At 37.8% G+C, this 20615-nt stretch overlaps 1 protein-coding gene and 1 long non-coding RNA gene across 3 annotated transcripts in view; one reads left to right on the forward strand and one right to left on the reverse strand.

Annotated features, from left to right (window-relative positions):
• Window positions 1–20615, forward strand: part of LOC103175612 (phosphatidylinositol transfer protein cytoplasmic 1) — a 69776-nt gene that overhangs the window by 1487 nt on the left and 47674 nt on the right. The gene's annotated exons all lie outside the window — the stretch shown is intronic.
• Window positions 9451–11930, reverse strand: LOC103175611. The gene is made up of 3 exons (XR_487515.1): window positions 11816–11930; window positions 10965–11026; window positions 9451–9639 (listed from the first exon to the last, which is right to left on the reverse strand). It is a non-coding gene; the product is annotated as an uncharacterized LOC103175611 (long non-coding RNA).

Here is a 20615-nt window from a genome sequence, read left to right on the forward strand (position 1 = left end):
GTCTGTCTGTCTGTCTGTCTGTCTGTCTGTCTGTCTGTCTGTCCACCCATTCCCCTGGACACGGGTTTTTGATTGTTTCCCATTGTGGCTGTTTTTGCGTCTTAACTTTTTTTTTGTTTTGGCTCATACATATATATATATACACATACATATATGTGTATATAATTGTTGTTTAGCAGCTTCGTTTGGTTACCAAACAGCACGATTGCCCGACGGAGGTCGGTGTGCCCGAGCTGAGCTGAGCTGAGCTGAGCTGAGCTGTGGGTTTAAGCACAGGGGCGGCACTTGGGTACACAACGCGAACAAAAGCTTCATCGCCTCTCCTCCCGCGATGTCTTTGTGTGAAGAGGAACGAAGAAGTTGAAAGAAACCGCTGGAAGTGACCGCTGGCGATCGGCAGACGGACAAAATACACCGCCCCGAGAGAGTGAGAGTGAGAGTGAGCGGAGCGGAGCGGAGCGCAAAGGCTTTTCTGCAAAGGGCTTTTTTTTTTTTGCGCGCTGTGTGCGGGAGATGTCTTTGTTTCGGATTTTCCGGTGTGAATGCGGATCCCAATCCACCGGACGCTCTGATGCACTCGAGACGGCATCGCTCGGTGGGTACACTGCACCGACTGAGCCATATTAAAACCCGATCCGGTCCTTATTGAGAGAGTAGCAGCGCGTTTGATGGTGTGGCACCGGACTGCGCTTTGGTCGCCTCATTGACACCGGATGGCGCTCTTTCCGTTCCACAATGGAAACTCAGGTCCATCCAAAGACTTGTTTGGAGCTCCTTTTCTGGAACTTGAGCCTTTTGAGTGGAACAAGTCACAGCGACAACAACCTGCACTTATACCGCGCGCCCTTCGCGCCGGACGGCATCGCGGAGCGCTTCAACAGCGGCGAAGCCCCGATGCCGAGCCAGGCGGAGGGGGAAGGCGACCGCGGGCGCGGCCGAAGAGAAAGGTCGTCACGCGCGACCTGAAAGGGGGGCGAGGTGAAGGGATGGAGGGGGAGAGCGCCACAGCTTTGGAAAGTAGTGGCTGAAAGCATGGCCGCCGATGGTGGGCGCGGAGGGTCCGGGGAGCAAGGAGGAGGCTGGAGCCAGTCGAGCGGAAGCAGGGGGCAGTGGTACACAAGTTAGAACGATTAATCGGATTATGGTTTCTCTGTTTTGCTGTTGTTGTCGTCGTCGTTGTTGTTGTTTGTTACCAAAGATACTTTAGATTTTTGCACAGGAGGAAACAGATAGTCATCAAATACCATTGTCATCATCAAATGGTACAGTAGGAAGAGAAAGTCACAAGCGTTTTATGATACAATAGGAATTCACTGTATTGTGAGCAGAATGGTAGATAACCAGTACAATTCAGTCAGTTTTCTTTCAAGGCGAACCAGACTGGCAACTTTATATTTTACATTCTAGAACCAGATGGGAGCTTAATTATACCACTGCGTTTCCTTAATTTTGTCTGGTTGAACCTAATGTTGAAAATTGATGATGGGGATATGAAAGGTCTAAATTTTGAAATCACAGTTCGTTCACTCGATGTCATTCACAAACGCAGGGAGATGGCTAATCAAAATAGTGCTAGATTTAAGTTGAATGCATTCATGAGCTCAATTCATAAAGAGCAGCAATTCATGATGGTTGGAAGGGCTATTAATCGGCGCGTAATGTCATGAATTATTTGACTGATTAAAAGATCAATGCTTGCTTGTTTGTATTAGAATATGAGCAAATGTTGATTAAATTAAAGGTTTACTTCAAAACGTCTTATAATTTACCACCGACAACTCAAGATACTATGATTTGATGGATTCTCTCTAAAAAGAATTCTAACTTCCAGTGTAATAGAAACCTGGGACAACAATAATTAGGTTGCAGGATCTACTTGTCTTCTTCCTATTTTAGTTCCTGAATGATACTTGAAACTTGGAATAAAAAAGGTTTAATATTCAAATCAGATTAAATTGTGTCTTTTGATTCTATTGCAAGATTCTTTAAAAATTGGATGAATTCCGCTCAGTCTCCCTATTCTTATATTCCAGCAAGTTATTTCCTCTATGAAACCAATAAATCTCTAGTAATATTATTGACTCCAGTTGCAAACAACCATAAGGCAGTGTTATAGCTCCCAAAAGACCATGTACAGAGATAAAGCCATAATTACATTATCCTTTTAATACAAATTTATACAAGATGATGTTTTAATTTAAACATGTTCGTTTCCATCATATTTTCTCATGAAATCAACATAGAAATAGTACATAAATTGGATTGAATTAGCAAGTTTGTGATGTTATCAATCGGGATCCATTCCATTTTGTTTTAAAAAGGAAGCCTGAGAACCATTGCCAGTGTGGCAAGTGCTTTTGTTTTGACTGTGCTTGTTTGTTGTCTGTCTTATTTGTTTCTTCAAATATTTAAATAGAGAGTACCAGGACAGAAATGACAGAATTTTATATAATCGTAATATTCAGGTGATGTGACGAGGTATGATACCCTCTCCATTGAGTTTCCAATCAGTGACTTTATCGTTGGGTAGGAATGAAGCAGAAGAGATTTGTTTAGTGATGTTCACGAAAGAAGAGCAGAAGTGCAAGCATCTTGAAATTCAGGGGAAAGTGAAAGAACAGTAATCCAGTGAGCATTTTACACATTTCAGTACAACATTTCAGATGAATTCTCCATTTTTTGTAGATTTTCCCCACTGCATTGGGTTACTACCTTTCCCAGTCAAAATAGTGCACTACAACAACAACAAAATTCCATTTATAGAGCGCCTTTCACGTTGGGCGCTTTTCACTAGTCTGTGATGAAGATCGTTGAAGGGCTGGATGAGTTATCTAACCTGATAAAATGTTACTGGTCTATCTATGTTGTCTCAAAAGTGACATTTTTAATGTATTGTTACTTAATAGGGATTGCAGAATGGTCATCGTGTATCTTGTTCGCATGAGATGTGAGAAAGTTTTGTGCATGCCTGTTTTTTGCCCCTGCTTGCATGCCATGTTGGTTTGACTCCCTCTGAAAAGTATTTTGAACTTTGGTAAAAGAAGTGCAGATTCCAATTATAATTCTCCTGCACCACCAGTAAACGCGATCCGGTTTATCCAGACCTTATCTCATGGAATTCTGAATTATAAAGAGTCTCCAGATTTATTTTTATCAAGTGATTGGAGTCCAGGTTTTATTTTATCGAAGGGAGACAACCATGAATTCCAGTTGTTTAGTAAAATATTAATTTAAAGCCGGTGCCAAATCAATGAGTCCTGTAGCTCAGTGGGTGGAGTCCTGTAACTCAGTGGTTAGAGCACTTGCTTTAATTTAATTATTAGTGTGAGTCAAACCGTTTTAGGAAGCAAACTACCCGAATTACGATATGATTCCAAATGTAGGTGCAGATCTCAATCCAAATGCCTTCTTCATTTGAAGGGAGAAGGTGGATAAACTCAGCAGCTACATTACACTTTATGGTTCTAATCGGATCTATACTTGGCTCTACTGGCTCTCTTTTGCAGAACGGATCGGTTTCAAAATCCTCACACTCACTTACATATCACTCAGGCACCTCCCAACCTCTTAAACTTGCTCACAACCCACTCCTCTCCCCGTGCCCTTGACTCAGCTAGAAGGAGGCCTAAACTATAAGTGTATCTTCTCAGCATGGAAGGTGAGCTTTCCAGACTTTCATTCCCTGTCTGGAGCTTTTAACATTGTTCACTGGATGGATTTCAATAAAACTGTTCAGTACTGGGAGTACTGAACTAGTACTAGTTTATATAATAAATCACTTCCTGTGCATTTTTTGTAAGCGCTGCACTGAATATTCAATAATAATTGATTGATTAATGAATCGAAAATTGTATTGGGACTGAAAGTGATTGTCTTGCTGAACTGTTTGTTGAGGGCATTTCAAATAACCGTTGGCATGATCAATATTCAAACTTTTACACAGGTTATGGTGTAAATGAACTATGGAAAGTTTCTTAATTTAGAGCTATTTTAGAATAGCCTTGAACATTGTTATTTTGTTTATTTTACAGCATTTTAGTTCAGTTGCTACTGAATTCTTCTAAAGTGCTCATATTGCACAAGATGTGCTGTACTGATCGTTGTAGCAGACTGTATTATTTGTTGTAATATACAAAATGCAAGATATTGAAAGGGCACAGGATAATTGAGAAAATGTTCACTCCAGGCATCTCATTGTGTTACACTTTAGAGATAATCATAAAAAGGAGGGACAATTGTGAAAGCAACAACCCTTTACATATGTGAAATATCTCTGGTCCAAGTATATGGCAGAATTTGCTAAAGTTGCATCCATTGAAACTTGTAATTGGTATTTTGTAAACCCTTTGCCAGTCTGTACAATTGAATTATATTGGTTAACTAAAAATGGGTAAATCTTAATATTTTTCATGCAGTTGGTAATACAAAACGTGAGAACAAAGGAAGTTTAGGATAATAGGTGTTTTTGCAGTGAGTTACAAAACAGTAATTCAGTCAAGTGGTTTGGATAACATTTGTGCTGTGGTTTATAAACATCAGCAGAACTTCAAGATTGAATTACTGTCTTCAATTGCCAGTACTTGTTTTTCTAATATAGCTTATAGTTCATTTCAGTATAAACANTTTTTTAACTCTCCTTAAACTGTTACATAGCAAGTACACAGACCTGGGTATAGATAGTGTAATGGAGGCAAAATAATAACAACGGTGACAGTAATATAGGATACAAAGATATAATGTGTAATATGTAACGAATTGCAGTATTCTGAGTTGTTATTCAATAGTAGATACCATGAAATAAGCTACACATTACTAAACATTATAAAATGTAAATTGCTGTTGGCAGTGCCGGAAAAATGAAGGGATCATAAACCTCTTGAAAAGAAAAGCAGGAGAACATAGGATCTGTGACTGTTTGGGTTAGCAGAGTACTTGTACATGGAACATGCAGCTGAAATTGGTCCAAAATGTAGAAGGATGAGCGTTTCCTTAAGCAGCACTGGGAATCTTTCCATCTTTCCATGGTGTATATTGCAGGGTTAAAATATCATATGTTAAATTTATGAAGGGGAGTGTGCACTGTTACACGTACACAAAATTTCACGTGTGATAAACTGATAAGACTAATGAGCATGTGGCCACATTTTAAATAATATTTTGAGAATTCTGAATGCGTGTCGTTAGGTTACAGTATTTCCATAAGCCAATCCACCTCACTGTTCCGTCAAGAATGCCAATGAATGCAGAGAGGAACAGTTTGCTGGTGGGGGTAGTATTTTGAGAAAAATAAATCTCTGGAGGAAATATCAGTGAAAATAGCCCAACACAAAGCACATGGGGGCAGGTCAAATTTCAAGATAAATCAAGATACATTAAAATCACTAATGTACATTGACAAATACACAGTATGTCAAGGGCACTGTAACCAATGACCATTCAGCGATGGAATCACACAACATCACAGAGTAGATTGTGAACAATTCTATTCTATACATAGATTAAAAGAGAATAGAGAAGAGATTGCAAGAGGAATTGGTTAATATTTCCATCTAACAGTATGAACGTCTGTCAGTCTGCCAGTGGTTAGTGGTTCACTGGACTATTAATGAAGTGGCAATTCAAATGCTTTGTTGTAAACTGCCAGAAACATATGGAACCATCTTGCTTAGTAGATATGATGTTTTATTATCTCTTCTGAATGAGCTGTCAGCAGTGACATTTTATCAGTGCAAGAAAACGTCCTCAGACTCTTGATATGTGCTGGTAACTCCTGTTTAAAAATGGATGTAGCCCAGCCCATTCATGGCAAGGAAACACAACTTAAAACCCAAGCAGGATTCCTTCATTAAAGGAAGCTTACTGATCACAGAAGAGTTTTCTGTTTTTAATTTGTGACAATCTTAATNAAAAAAATTCCATGGTGTTATAAAATATTTAGGTTTGAACTATTTGTTAATGATAGCTGGTGGGCAGTTACTGACTATAATTTAGTCTCTGGTGTCCCTCACACCGTACAGAATTGCTCGGCATACTGCAGTAAATTAAATGTGAGGGAATCTGGAAACTGCCGCACGCTATCTATTGATGAACATAAACCTGTTTAAATCTTGGTTTGCATAATGATAAAGTAGACAATATTTATTTATGTGAAACTTTTATATTTTAAATGCAGCAGTACATATTCATTTAGTTGAATTGATAAGTATAATCTGATTAATTAACAGTGATAAGAACTGCCCTTATTTGCCACAACAGCACCGGAAATACCATTAGTGTCATTCACCATAAGTTGTACCCTCTGTTATCACAGTAAAACTCTGCCAACCAGTACTGAATTAAGAATTTGTTCTGGATCAGAAATAGCGTTTTTGCTTCCTCGAAGACAAATAGAGTTTGTCTTCGCATGTTCTTGTTGCATGACTGAGATCAGGTCTACATGGTTAAAATGAAAGACAAATATTGATGATGTTACAGCACACAAACCACCCTTAAGATAGTTTCCAAACAGCTTGCATTGTTTCAGGTTCAGCATGTGCTGAGCTTCCTATTCTATTCTGTTTGCAGTTGGACTCTGTACCAGTGTGAAGTTTCTCAAGCACAAATGTATTATTATGTTTTGTATTATTAGCCATTTAATAAGAAAATTTCAAAAATGTGTGCTGTACTGCGACCATTTTATTGCCATGAGACTGAAATGATGGCTGCCCAGGCAGATAATAATAATAATAATCCTTGCATTTGATATAGCGCCTTATCACGTCTTTGAGACGTCTCAAAATGCTTCACAGAATATACTGTAAAGTGAATTGACTGTATATTTTATATTTGTGATTCTGTGGATGTTATCTTGGAATAGGCAATGATGAAATCTGCAAAGCACACCGAACATAGTCCCAAAAATATGAAAATATCATGAGAAATAAAAGGGGATCTAGTACTGGATTTATAAAAAAGACTTTGAAATATCTTGTTTCTTGTTTTAACATGAAATAATCCTTCAGGGCCCAGAAGTCTGGTCCAGAAATAAACAAACAAATGTGTTAGGGCTACTTTTAAAAAATTGTGACTTGTTCAATAATGGAAAACAGTGGTGTTCAATGGCCTTCCAAGATGAAGAGGTTTGATTTCCAATGTTATGTTAATAGTTGCCTGTAAAATGAATTGCTTCTTTGAATTTTAATGCAGCAAGAGAGTGCTACCAGAAGAATAAAATACAATGCGTTCATAATACAGTACAACCAATGTCAATGGTGATAACATTTGGTTCATAATAGGGCAATCCTAAAAAGGAACATGATCCCTGGAGTTCCTATTTTACTAGTTCCCAAATTCAGTTCTTACAACAGGTGATCTCAAATTACTGACCACAATGCGTGTGTTGAGTATACATGTCCCTTGGCAAAGAACAGGAGATCAGCATCAGTCATTGATATTGTTCAGATACAAACCTCCTTGTCAACAACCCAAGTTGATTTAGAGGACCATAAGTTGGAATTGTTTATTGCCAGTATAGACAGTTAACCCTTGTACCACTGAGTATAATTCAGGCACAGCTTTGCCACTGAAGCAAATTTTCATTTACAATGTCCATTTCCATTCTATTTATCTCAGCAATACAACTATGGTATAAAAGAATATTTTGTCACGGAGCATGTTGCTTGATTTGTTACCTAAAAGTACACTCTCTAACTTCTCCAACAGAACTGCATTAATAGCTCTTTGTAAGTACTTCTTTTAAACTACTAGTGTGGCACATGAGCGGATATATTTATAGAACTCACATATTAAAATGAAAAAGGAGAGGGTGTAAGGAATTTTCCCGATGTCAGATATTTCAGAATGTATGCTCCATAGTCCAGGTTGACACTCCCAACTTCTTAATGTTAATAAACTGGGTGCTTTGGTTATGGAAACAAAAACCTTCAGGTAAAAACAATTATTGTTCAAAGATGGTTGCATGATTCGCTCACTGGGGAAATTGGAGAAATTAAAGGTGGTGGGCAGAGGTTCTCAACACCTCAATTTGAAAAACCAGTTTGCTGTGCTGAAATTAAAAGAATATTCCAAGTATTTCTGACAAGCTTGTAATTTTATTTTGTTATGGGTAAGATAATGTAATTAAGAGTCACACGTTGAAGTAATACTAAATCACATTTTAATTAAAACAGTACTGGAGTGAGATTACATTCAATATGCTAACAGCAATTGAAATTAAGCATCTTATCATTGATCAAACAAAAATTATTCAGTTTGCAGTCTTTGGAAATGTTTTTCTTTTTGTGAGAGTACAGTCGATAACCAGGGTAGTCATATGAGCCATTACGCTTTGTGCTGAAGAACCTCAGCCGTATACCCTTCATATCTGAGTCAGGATTAAGCGCAATAATTGGAAGTAAAATGTTCAACCGTTTTGTGGTTAACTTCTTCAATCATGATTATTATTTTATACGTACAGAAGAAATTCTATAAAATATATTTGTATTAAGGAGAAAAAATGCAATATCATTGTGTGCGCATCAGTAACGTTTTGCTACCAAAGAAATTGGCAAAAAGCCTGAATCTCATGGTTCTAGATGGGAAAATGAAACCTTGGATATCGATTCCATCTTTGAGTCGGGAAAACATTTATATACCTTTTCAGCTTTCTTTTGAAGTTTGTGGATCATTCTTAATTCTCTATTGTTCAATAACTAATGTAACAAACAAAAGTGTCCAGGAAGGTGTTCAAGGATCAAGTACAAGTTTACATTAATGAACACACGAGGTTGAGGGTGGATGTAAAGATGAATAATTATTATCTTGAGTAGTTGGTAAGGGCGATAAAGGTTACTATTCTGCTGGCAGCACTGGAAAACTGGTGATGTAGGGGACAGGATGCAGTTACTTATAATGATGTTTGACCTGAGAACTTGTGAGCCAGTATTTTTTTTACTTAACTCTTCTATTCCAATGCGGATCTTTGTTTTTTTAAAAAAAGATACTTTAAGGGCAAATGAATTTGTGGTTTAGCTGACTGTAATCCTTCCTTCCCTTTGGATTAAACTAGATTAATCAGATTGGATCAGGTGAAACTACAAATTGGTCCAAATTGACCTAAAAACAGCGAGTCCTGTAGCTCAGTGGTTAGAGCACTCGCTTTGCAAGTGAGAGACCTGAGTTCAATTCCAGGCAGAGGGCGAAACCTCGGGCAAGTTTCCTTACTCCACACAGAGCCTAATAACAATCCCTCCAAAACCAAAAACAATAATAAATTGGTCATTTTCAATCCACGACTGTTTGTGGGACATTGCTGTGCGCAATTGGCTGCCGCGTTCGCCCACAAATATACAGTCAATTCACTTTACATTATATTTTGTGAAGCGCTTTGGGATGTCTAGAAGACATGAAAAGCGCTATATCAAATGCAAGGATTATTATTATTATCATAAAAGATTGACAGAATCCTCCCGGAACTGTAGAACCATCCTGTTTTATATTTTTTCTGAGATAAATCTTTCATTCGGGCATCAACATTTTCGTTCCTATTTCCTGTCCCTGGTCACTGAATTGCATAATTAAAAATGTGAACTTCTGGGCCTGGGTGTTCTTAGGCAGTTCTTAGTTCTGTCAATCAGGGATTGATGATCAACATGAGCACACCTGAAAGAAAAGGGAGAAATGCAATTTTAAAATGTAGAACTTTTTATGGGGAAGTGCTTTTCTTCTACTCTGTGCCACTTGCTTGTATCCCTACTGAGATCAGTAACTTCACTTGTGTGATGAGTCTATTCTGTGGACCAGCTCTCTGGTACATCAATCAGATTCTGTGCAAGCAAAAAATTTGTTTACAACCCTCTTTAAAACATATCTCTTCAACCTTGCCTTTGGTCAACAACCTTAAATTCTCAATTTTCCCTGCTCAGTCTCATTGTTTATCCGTCAACCACTTTGAGATATTTTTGCTTTGTGTACAATTGCAAGTTATTTGGTTTGACACATGGTTAATGCACAAGAGCAAAAGCTGAAGCAAGGGCTTGAATTGTAATTACTAATTTTGGTTGTGACATTCAGAAACAAATCGACATATTGTAAGCCTTACAGTTATGAACCGTAATAAAGTAAAGGAACATTTACTTTAAATGAAGTCAATACTGCTCAGCTGAGGTAAGCAGATAATGTGACAAATGTTTCTGAAAATCCATTTGACCTTTTCAGCTACTAAAATGATATTTTTATTCCAAAATGGAGGCTTCTCATTGCGAAGTTATTCCGCCAGTTGTTCCACAGATAGAAGTGGGGTGGGTTCCAATACCCATATGGAAACCCATGACTCAGTTACTTTGCCGATTTGAAATCGGTTTGCTGCAACTACTCCAACTTCATTTTGAGTTGCAGAAAACCAGCTTCCAGGCCAAGAAATTCTGCAAATGCAAAAAAATTTAAATAATTTTTTAAGCCTAAAAACAGGAGTTGTTTGGACCCCAGAAGTTCAAATTGAGTTCAAAGTCGCCAAATTCAGAGAGAATACAACCGGATCCAAATTGGTCCCATTCAGATTTTGGAATCACCTTGAAACTCACCCGTGCTTTTGCGTAGTATTATACTACGTTGATTTTACCTTTAAAAACACATTTGAAATTGTGGATGGTTGGGAGTGATTAATGAGGCTGTAATTTAGTGTCAAGCTTCAATGACATAAATCACACCCATGTGGCTTGAATACTTTTTGGATGCCACCTGAGTGCTGAGGTGCAGTTTCAGTTTTATATTCAGTTTTTAACCTCTTCCGTTGTTAAATTATAGTGATATCATAGGCTCACCTGTCTGCTAATAACGCCGGTGACTGTTAAGTAGTTAAAAATATATTAACTGAAAAGTATGAAACTATTCTGAGGTCACGAATGATAATTCAATCACCTGAAAAGATTTCTTAGCCAATACAGTATATGCCAAACAAGACAAAATCAAAATCACTGCTCACTTACCTTACAAAACATCCAATAGACTCTGGTATGAAGACTTCACTCCTATCCAATTACTTGTCAGTCTGAAGACAATATGTTAGGCAGTTATTTGTTAATTTAAAAAGGGAAATTGATTAGCAGAGCTCCGTGCATGCATTTCAGTTTGCAAGGCAGAGCTCTGCTTTCCCTGGTTACAGGGCGGTGCAAATGGACAGTGTAACTTAGTACTGTCCATTCATACCCTCTACAAATGATACAGGTGTCCAAACAGTAGGTATTTTGTAACTGATCTGTTAATTACTGCAGTGAAACATTAAAACAAAGTAAATGAATAGCAGGAGATAGTCCCAGAATGGAAAAGTAGACAAGATATTTGTGTTAAGTTAGAACCCATCCTATCAGCTATTTTACAGAGATAAAATGAAGATAAGGCCTTTATGCTTAGCGCAAAGAAGTTGACTCTTACAAGGATTGCACTAAACTGAGAATCGTGCCTGCTGAGAAGCTTGAAGGTTAACCTCCGGGGAAAGGATTACCTCCCCTTCTTATCCTCTTCTGACTCATTGTCATAGTTCAGACATGAAATGTTTGAGCCCAAATGAGGCCAATTTTACATCCGCTTTATCTACAACACATGTTCTGTTTTCAAGGTACGATCAAATACATTTCCACTGAAGGACATTGTTAAATTATTTTTTCAGTATGAGGAATATTGAACGCTGTCAGACAAAGTAGTTACCAACACAAGCTTGCACAAGGCATGCTAATGCCAGGTGAATCTCTATTTCCCAACAGCAGGCAATTCTCTTCCTACCCACCGTAAGTTCATATACATTTGCATCTGTGGGAACAGATAATTGGAGAACACATACCCAAACCCTTGCTTGCTGCTTGGTTTTTGTTGTGAGATTTGTTTCCCTTTAGTGAATGTTCTAGGAAGCAAAGGATTGCTGCAGGTTTAAAGGAGAGAGAATTCCAACTGGGTGCTCTGGCAGAATATTCCCCATTTGAAAAGCTCTCAAGAGCTTGAGTGCAAAGTTCTCTGCCAGCCATTTGAACCATGCGCTGCTGGGTTAAGAGTTTGTATTTATACTGATAATAATTATTGCATTTGATTACAGTGTCATGATGTAATCGAAAAATCTCAAAGCGCTTCACAGGATTTACTGTAAGGCGTAGTAACTTAGTGTTTGTAGGCGAGCTTGTTGCATAGCTTCAGCAGTGTTAAGCATGGACACAGAGCAAACTACCTAAATTATACAGGGAATTATGCGTAATCTAGTTGTTAAAATAAATGAAAGTGCGTTGCAACTTTAAAAATGTTAACTATTAACCAATCCTATTCAGAAGATAGGGAAACTGTAGCCCTTGTGGCACAACATACTGTACACTGAGAAGTTCTCAGTAACGGCTGGTTGATGTGAAGCCCAATGTTTGAAGCTTGCTTTTGATGAATATTTAAAATAATTCTATTATAGCCTTTATTGAACTTTAGCTGTTTCAAGTCCTTCACTCCAAGGTGCCTGCACTGATGAGAAGTTTTACTGAATAGACAAGAAGGTAAATGTGAGATTCTGCCCTAAATTTAGCTAAATGTCAAGGGTGGCCATGTGACATAGCAGTTGCTTTAGTAAAGTGCTGCACAAGAGTGACAGTTTATGTCTGGAATTATCCTAGAATGCGGAATACTTAATTTACAATCAGTTTGTTTAAGAAAAGTATCAAAATGCCTGGGATCAAATTATTAATTTTAACTGAGAAATATTTGGAAGGATCATCTGGTCAGTTTTGGGGGAAACATTTAAGAACAAATTGGTCATTTTGGTGGCTGTTGAACCACCATCCGTCAGTTTACGTAAGTCTAATAAATGTTTCCATTACTTAGGGAACTTTAAGAGTCTGTCTTCCTGTTTAGGCGGACATTAAAGATAAGATGGCGCTTTTCGAAAAGAGAAGGGAGTGTCTCTCAGCGTCCTGGCGTACAATCCCCCAGATTGTTGTGCAATTTGTCTGCTGCATCCGGCTACAAATACACAATCATTACACTTTACAGTAAATTCCTTTACAGCTTTGAGACATTTGCATGATATGATAAGGCATTATATCAAATTGTAACAATTATTCACTTGTACCTGCTTGTGGGATCTTGCCGGAGCAAAATGGCAACTACATTAGTCTGCAAACACAATCCCTACACTGAATAGTACTTATTTGTTCAGCACTTTGAGGTGGTTTCATGTGATTAAGGTGTTGAAAAATGCAAGTTATTTTTCTTTCTTTCAATCTAATGCCCATTGGCAATTCAAGAAGTGGGGTGTGTAGTTCCTCCTCTGTTGAAACCTGTAAAAGGGAATAAACTGACAAACATCATTTGACAAAAGGGATCAGATTAAAATCTTGAACCCAGGACTTGTTGGCTGTAAAACAGACGTAATTTTCTTTGAGTTAGTGGAACACCCTGACCTTGTTCTTTTGGGAATAAAGAAAAAGTAGCTCCCTTGTGGTATCTAATACTGCTATGCCAAATGATTATTTAAATAATTGGATACATTAAGTCTTAATTAAATTGTAAACTACTTGGTTGCTCAGCAAATCACAGAAATCCCATTTGAGGAACACGAGCTCATTTCCATTTTGTTTCTCAGCCAATGTGTTGATCTATATGGTGATTGCACAGCAAATAACCCAAAATCAAAACTACAACTGTAGCACCGTGCATCAGCATAGTGTCCTTTTTCCTCTGGAATCTGGGCAGCAATTCAACATAGACTAATGGAATAAAAGTCTCTTCCCTACCAGCTGTTTACGCCTAATTGATGAGAATTTTATCCTCAACCCAATCCCTAGTGGGCATGAATCCACATGATAAACGTTACCTCAGCTCAGATTCTGCACCGACCTCTATATCCTCCCAAACAAAAACATCAACTGTTTTCATTCAAGATCAGTTTAATAGATCCAATATTTTTTCATCTATTTATTGTTATTTTCGCTGCCTAATTTTCTTCTTTCCTGAATTATTACTTCAGTTTCGTATGCCATATAACAAGTAGGACAGATAGAGCTCCTGTGTCTCAAAACCTCTGTGTATGAGTCCAATAGGAAGTGAGTGAGAATGACACATTAGCTGATTTTACTTCACTTCTACGGTGAAGAGGGGAATAGATACCATCTTGTCTCAGCTTGACTGCTCCCTAGCACAGAGCCAGTCATTACCAGCTGGTGGCTGAACTGATGTACAAACCTCTGTGGCATTCCTCAGCCATTCGCAAAACGATAAACATTGTCCCTGTTTACTCACCAATGTAATCCTCTATAAAGTTCGGTTATTATAAGATTCTGCCTTATGTTACTCTAATTTTCATTAAAATTATAGTTAATTAAATAAAGTGCATCCACTGCATTATCTTACAAGTTTATGTGTGATGATTTAATAAGCTATATGCAGGATAGTGCTGAATTCTGAAATGCAACAGAACCATATACAGAATAACGCAATGCACCCCTGACCATCTATTATTCTATATATAACATAACATAATTATTTTTAGACTCACAAGGTTGCTCCTGAGAGTGGAAAATTGGACTGAAACTGTTTATAGATAAGAAGGGGGAGGGGTTTCTGCACACAGGCACATGGCTAACTATCCCCCAGATCATGTAGAAACCTCAAAATTACCTTCAGAAAAACTGGAGACCAGCGGTAGCTTCAATTTTGTTTAAATAAACTCAAAAATTGGCACAAATGAGAGTACATACTTGCTATATTCTGCATTATACTCTATCGTGGCTAGCGTTTTCGCATATTATCATAGTGGCATTTCCTAGTATGTTATACGAGGAATAGTGTTCTGAGACGCACCTTCTGAGAACTAGCGCTCTAAGGAGTTATCCTACATGAAGGTCGCTATAGTAATGCAATTGTTATTGTTGACATCAATCAAAAGAGAATATCTTACTTTTTTTTAAAATCAGTATCGCCTTGCACCTTATAATTATGATCAAGATTGACATTTATATTCTGAATGTTGGAAAATTCTTGAAGATCCAAGATTTTATGAGGCCAAAGATTTCTGGAAGTTATTTTTATCTATGAGTGCATCATGTGGCCTTCATGTCAGCACCATGTGTTGTAGTACGGTCATAGGATCCATGGAAAATACCACATTCCAAGCAGATCATAACCACGGGCAGCATGAGCCTAGTGAACTGTTCAGGGATTTTCTTTTGGCTGTTCCTCGATCCGTGCATCCAGTTAAATTCCTCAGGGCAAACAAACATACCCCTAAATTTTACAATTGGCTTTTATTGACGTACTGAGCACGAAGATCTTGGGGCAGTCATTACTCTGGGATGCTACCCTATGTGAGGATCGCTATATAAATGCAAATTGTCGTTGTAAATTGCTGTTGGATGCCAATCTAAACCTTCCATGCTCTCTGTGTGCTGTGAGAGGACAGGTATAAATGTGTTGCAGTTCTTACCGTGTCAATAAAGTAACTAACCTCTTGAAACCCTGTAAAGATACGGCATCCAAACAAGTGTTACTAAAGGTGAACGGGTACATTATTAACATTTTATTGATTTAATTACAAGTGGCAGCTATCTTAAATCAATCTGCAGGCTACGGATGTTCCTAAAACTCAACATTCGTTCTAAGTTAGTTGCACATTGAGGCCACAAGAAAATGAAAATGCTGCTGACAGCCATCTATTTATCTATTTTTAATCTCTTGAGTTAATATATATTTGCGAAACATTTGTTTGTAACTTACTTTCATTAAGATATTTTACATTATCACTAGCATGAGTCTTGTACAATGTAAAGGCTCAGAGATAATGCTTGTGATTTTTCCCTCTGATCAGCATAAGATAGATAATATAGTTTGGAATACAGTATATCACAGGGATAACCTTTGTTCTGCTGCTTCATTCAAATAATATTTTTGAGGTCCAAAATTTCATTCAAAATTTCAAATAATTTTTCTGCATTTTGTTTCTCTTGAAAATGAATCATTCTATTAATAATCTCAAATCCCGATTAAACTGGTTTCTTAAATTGATTCACATTTTAAAATTAGATTGTTCTAGGCATTCACACTGAAACAAATGAAAGAACAAATCGTCTTGCAAACAGACCTCTTATTTTGTGGACTTAGCTCAACATGAAACATAAGATCTTTTGATCACATTCATTTTTTGGTTACCAAGCTGAGAAAGGTCAGTGCGAGCAAATGGCTAATTTTCCACTTGTTGTGCTTTTGCAGATGTACCATTGAGCAGTTGTAAAGTTTCCTCTGCCTAAAATAAATTGTGTCAAATTGGGTTTTATCATAATGTGTGTTGCAAATTAATTTGTTCAGCTCCATTTTGTTCCAACAGCCTTTTAGGCAAAATATTCCAGCTGGTGCTAAAGCTAGCACTTTTTTTTTGGATGTGAACTGTAACAGAAAATCTGGAGTTAGTATTAAAATACTATTAACACCTAATTTTCCACCTTTAAAAATGTGAGTCCAACAAATGTAGCACTTAAACCAGGCCCAAATTATTAATGTTGACTGCAAATGAAGACTTATCCAGGGGAGTTAGGTTTCATTTTCCACATTACCCTGAAGGGAGTTAAGAGACAGAAGTAGTAATAGCGTTAAGCTCAGCACCGTGTACAGTATTCACCTCAAAGACAATCCCTTTGTAAACATGGAGCAAAAACGTCACTGCTTTTAGCAATCAGTGTATGATGGAGCCCAAGGTTTCAGTGGAACCTTATAATAATAATAATAATAATAATCCTTGCATTTGATATAGTGCTTTTCACGTCTTCTAGACGTCCCAAAGCGCTTCACAGAATATACTGTAAAGTGAATTGACTGTATATTTGTGGGCGAACGCAGCAGCCAATTGCGCACAGCAATGTCCCACAAGCAGTCGTGGATTGAAAATGACCAATTTATTATTGTTTTGGTTTTTTGGACGGATTATTATTAGGTTCTGTGTGGAGTAAGGAAACTTGCCCGAGGTTTCGCCCTCTGCCTGGAATTGAACTCAGGTGTCTCGCTTGCAAAGCGAGTGCTCTAACCACTGAGCTACAGGATTCCACTATTTAATTAATCTATTAATTTCTATTAATCTAATTAATTTCTATTAACTCCACTAAACTATTTCTGTTTAGAGCTTTCGCTGAGACAGCAACAGCAAAGTGGCTTTTAGTTGTTCAACAGGCAAAGTATGGGCTGATGACCAATGGAATCCTTAAAATGAAATTGACTGTTCAGCGGGTGGATGTGAGTTGTGGAAATGCATTTGTTTAATAAATGTGTCAGCAGTTTTTAACAACAACAGCAACTTGGGTTTATATAGCGCCCTCCACGCCGGATGGCATATCAGAGCACTTCACAGTAACGGATCCCGGGGCCGAGCCGGGGGGGGGGAAGGTGACCAAAGGCGAGATCGACAAGAAAGGTCTTCAGCCGAGACCTGAAAATAGGAAGAGAGGGGGCGAGGCGAAGGGAGGGCTTCATAATTTAAAAACAAATAACCCAACAATTCACATGAGAAGTTTGTGTAAGAGACAAGAGAAAGAAAACCAAAAGAAAGAAAGTTTCTGAGATAAGATGACAATCGAAAAAGAAATTATTAATGATGGACTAGTGCGCAATTAGTCCATATTATTTTCTGACATGGTCTTAGTGCAAGTATTTGTAAGAGGTCACAGCTTTTCTAATTATTCAACATTTTGAAAACAACAATGTTAAACTATAGGGTGTCTGCCCCATTTGGGTGCTGCTCCCAAAAATCAACCACATAAGTACAGTATGTTATCAATATTTTTGTTCTGTCTTCCCATTGTAGCTGTGAATTTGTTGTACAGATGTTTCTCAGTATTCAGTATACAATCGTTTTCAAAAGGAATTTGGCATGAAGAATGAATGCTAGCAATTTTTGACTGCTCAAGGTTGAATTACCTCTGAAAGGAGAAATACTCGCTCCCATTTAATGGCTTCTGGTTTAGAATCACATTCTTGACTGTCATCAGTACCAGTACAGTGTTTGGTTTCTTCTCTCTGGTCAAATTTTTTTGAGCAGTGAAGATCTCTATCTTGTGAGATATGTGGAAAGGAGAGAGAGAGAGAAATATTTCCTCCTTAAAAAGCCCATTATCAGAGTATAAGGAAAGCCATTCAATGTTACATGACTGACGAAAGACTCCATGTCATTTAAAATAAGGATTAGATTATTTAAAATTTAAAAATTCAATAGCTTTCTGCACAACTCCATGGTTGCTGCGTCTCTCTGGAAAAACAGACCCTGATACATCGCCATGTGCAATACACGAAAATATCCTGTTTAATATATGGAATAAATGTGTATGTGTCTGGGGGAGGTGGGTCACTGTTTTTGGTATAATGTATACCTCCATTTTCCTAGCTAAACAATGGGACAAAAATTATTTGAAAAGCTCCTTGCTCCTAGGAGGTATTTGCGATTTTAATGTTCTTGCCCATCCTGTAGAATATTGTTATTTTAGGCCTCCCTTGTCATCAATAAGCTTTTCCACTGAAGTTAACTATGGGACCAGCAGCAAGGAAACAGCTCCATAGGAAATCCTGCAGTCATATATCCTTTTCCGTCTGGCTGCAGGTCAGGAGATATCAAAGTTCAGTACTGACCGAGTACATAGTGCTGTAATAGCAAAGCTACACTCAACTTTCCTGATCAAATGGCTCCCATTTAGCAACCAGGTTAATAAAGGAATTACTTAATTGGAACAAAACTTAACTTCTGAATAGTGTCTATACATCATTGTTGCGTAATTACAGGAAACTGCAGGAGCACCTGAATTGCCAAACAGCGGTTACAAAACATGTTTACCACAAGTTATTACGCATTTATCACAACCAACTCCCTGCGATCCTACCTGAACAGGCAGCTGGGAGTTTGCCAGACATTGCTTACAATGGCAAGCTAAGTGTTTTTTTGCTGGTTAAACTGAAGCAGCGCTGTATACTCTAGGCCCCCAAGACTTAATTAGAATCACTCTGGACATGTGCAAGCTGTGCCTATAACGTGTCAATGGAACAGCACCAGGTACAAGTAGAGGTATGACATTTCAGGTTTCCATGGGAGGGAAATGAATAACTGTAACAAAGATATCTGCCACCAGCTATAAAATATCTTTGATAAATAATAGATACATAAACAATATTTTGTTCTGAGGTTTCTTGCTCTCCACTTCCTTCTCTTTTAAGGAAATAGGATTGCAAAAACATGAAACATTCATTTCATTCTAGTGCACTTTGCATTAGAATGCACAAGCTTCTGATATTAAAGCAGAATTCTGAGTGAACCTCTGGACCTACTTGAGATGTTATGGTAATTTTAGACCAGATTAATTAATCAACAGACTGATCAAGTTTTAGTATTTAGGTTATCAAATAGTGACTCCACTCCCCCATCGCTCTATATGAATTGTGTTAAGAGAGTGGTGCCACAGGACATTGAGACATAATATGTGGTCAGACGGATGTGGGTTTGTCCACATATGCTGAAGTTTTTTGTCTCTTTTGTGCTATGAGGGGATGTGTCTTGCTAAGTTTGGGTTCTTGCTCACAAAGAGCAGGTCTTGCACGCTATGTACTGCAGCATTGGAAGGAAGTGACCTGGTAACAAGTAGTGTAGGGTTTAAATTAAATGGTTTTCATATGGTAAGGTACTACATCAAATGCATTATCAAAGTATTATTGTTTTTACTATAATTACCATTAGAAATCAGACAGGCACTTGTTACATACAATATCCATTGTGCTTATCAAGTCAATTATGCATCAGTTATAAGTGAAGTTGGCATTGGTTCGGGAACAATAAATTAATTCAGAGATGTTAAAAGGTATAAGTAGAGTTACTGTGATGTGTTTAATGGTGTCATGGCATCTCTGGGGTTTGGAGAGAACATGCCTGATTCTTGATCAATGATTTTGACGGTTGCAAGAATAAGGGCTAAAATTCAATAGCGCAATCAATCATGTTCATACAAAGGGCAAAACAACAATAATGGCGTGAAAATTGCATCTCACAAGTTCTAGCTCAGGTCTGAACAATGTAGTGTACAAAATATTAGTACTGCCTGCTGGAAATTGAAGTGTCTTGCTAAGTTTGGGTTCTTGCTCACAAAGAGCAGGTCTTGCATGCTATGTACTGCAGCATTGGAAGGAAGTGACCTGGTAACAAGTAGTGTAGGGTTTAAGTTAAATGGTTTTCATATGGTAAGGTACTACATCAAAGTGATCACCATGGCATTGTTTGATTAATTCCCTCTTGTCTCATTAATTAGATCTGCCTAGAAAAACTTTACATGAAGACAATACCTCTTTAAAAGAATGGTGATATTGCACCAAACAAGAAATTTACTGTTACAGTAAAACCATCTGCACTTCTCCTGTTGTGTTTTCCAAGTGTTGTCAAGTAGCATTCAATGTAGAATTCAGGTTCACAGTGTCATTTATCCACAAGATGATTTCAGTCAGGGGTTCAACTGATGCACATGAACTCCTCAAACTCTCCCAGCTTGGTTTCTGATGGCATCTGAACCTTTCAATTAGATTTGCTGCCTTGCAAATTCACTGACAGCTATACACTGAGCTCCATGTATCACATTCAGTGGACGTCAGTGCTGTCA

Source organism: Callorhinchus milii, unplaced genomic scaffold (genome assembly GCF_018977255.1).
Source record: "Callorhinchus milii isolate IMCB2004 unplaced genomic scaffold, IMCB_Cmil_1.0 Scaffold20, whole genome shotgun sequence".
In the NCBI taxonomy this organism is placed as follows: domain Eukaryota; kingdom Metazoa; phylum Chordata; class Chondrichthyes; order Chimaeriformes; family Callorhinchidae; genus Callorhinchus; species Callorhinchus milii.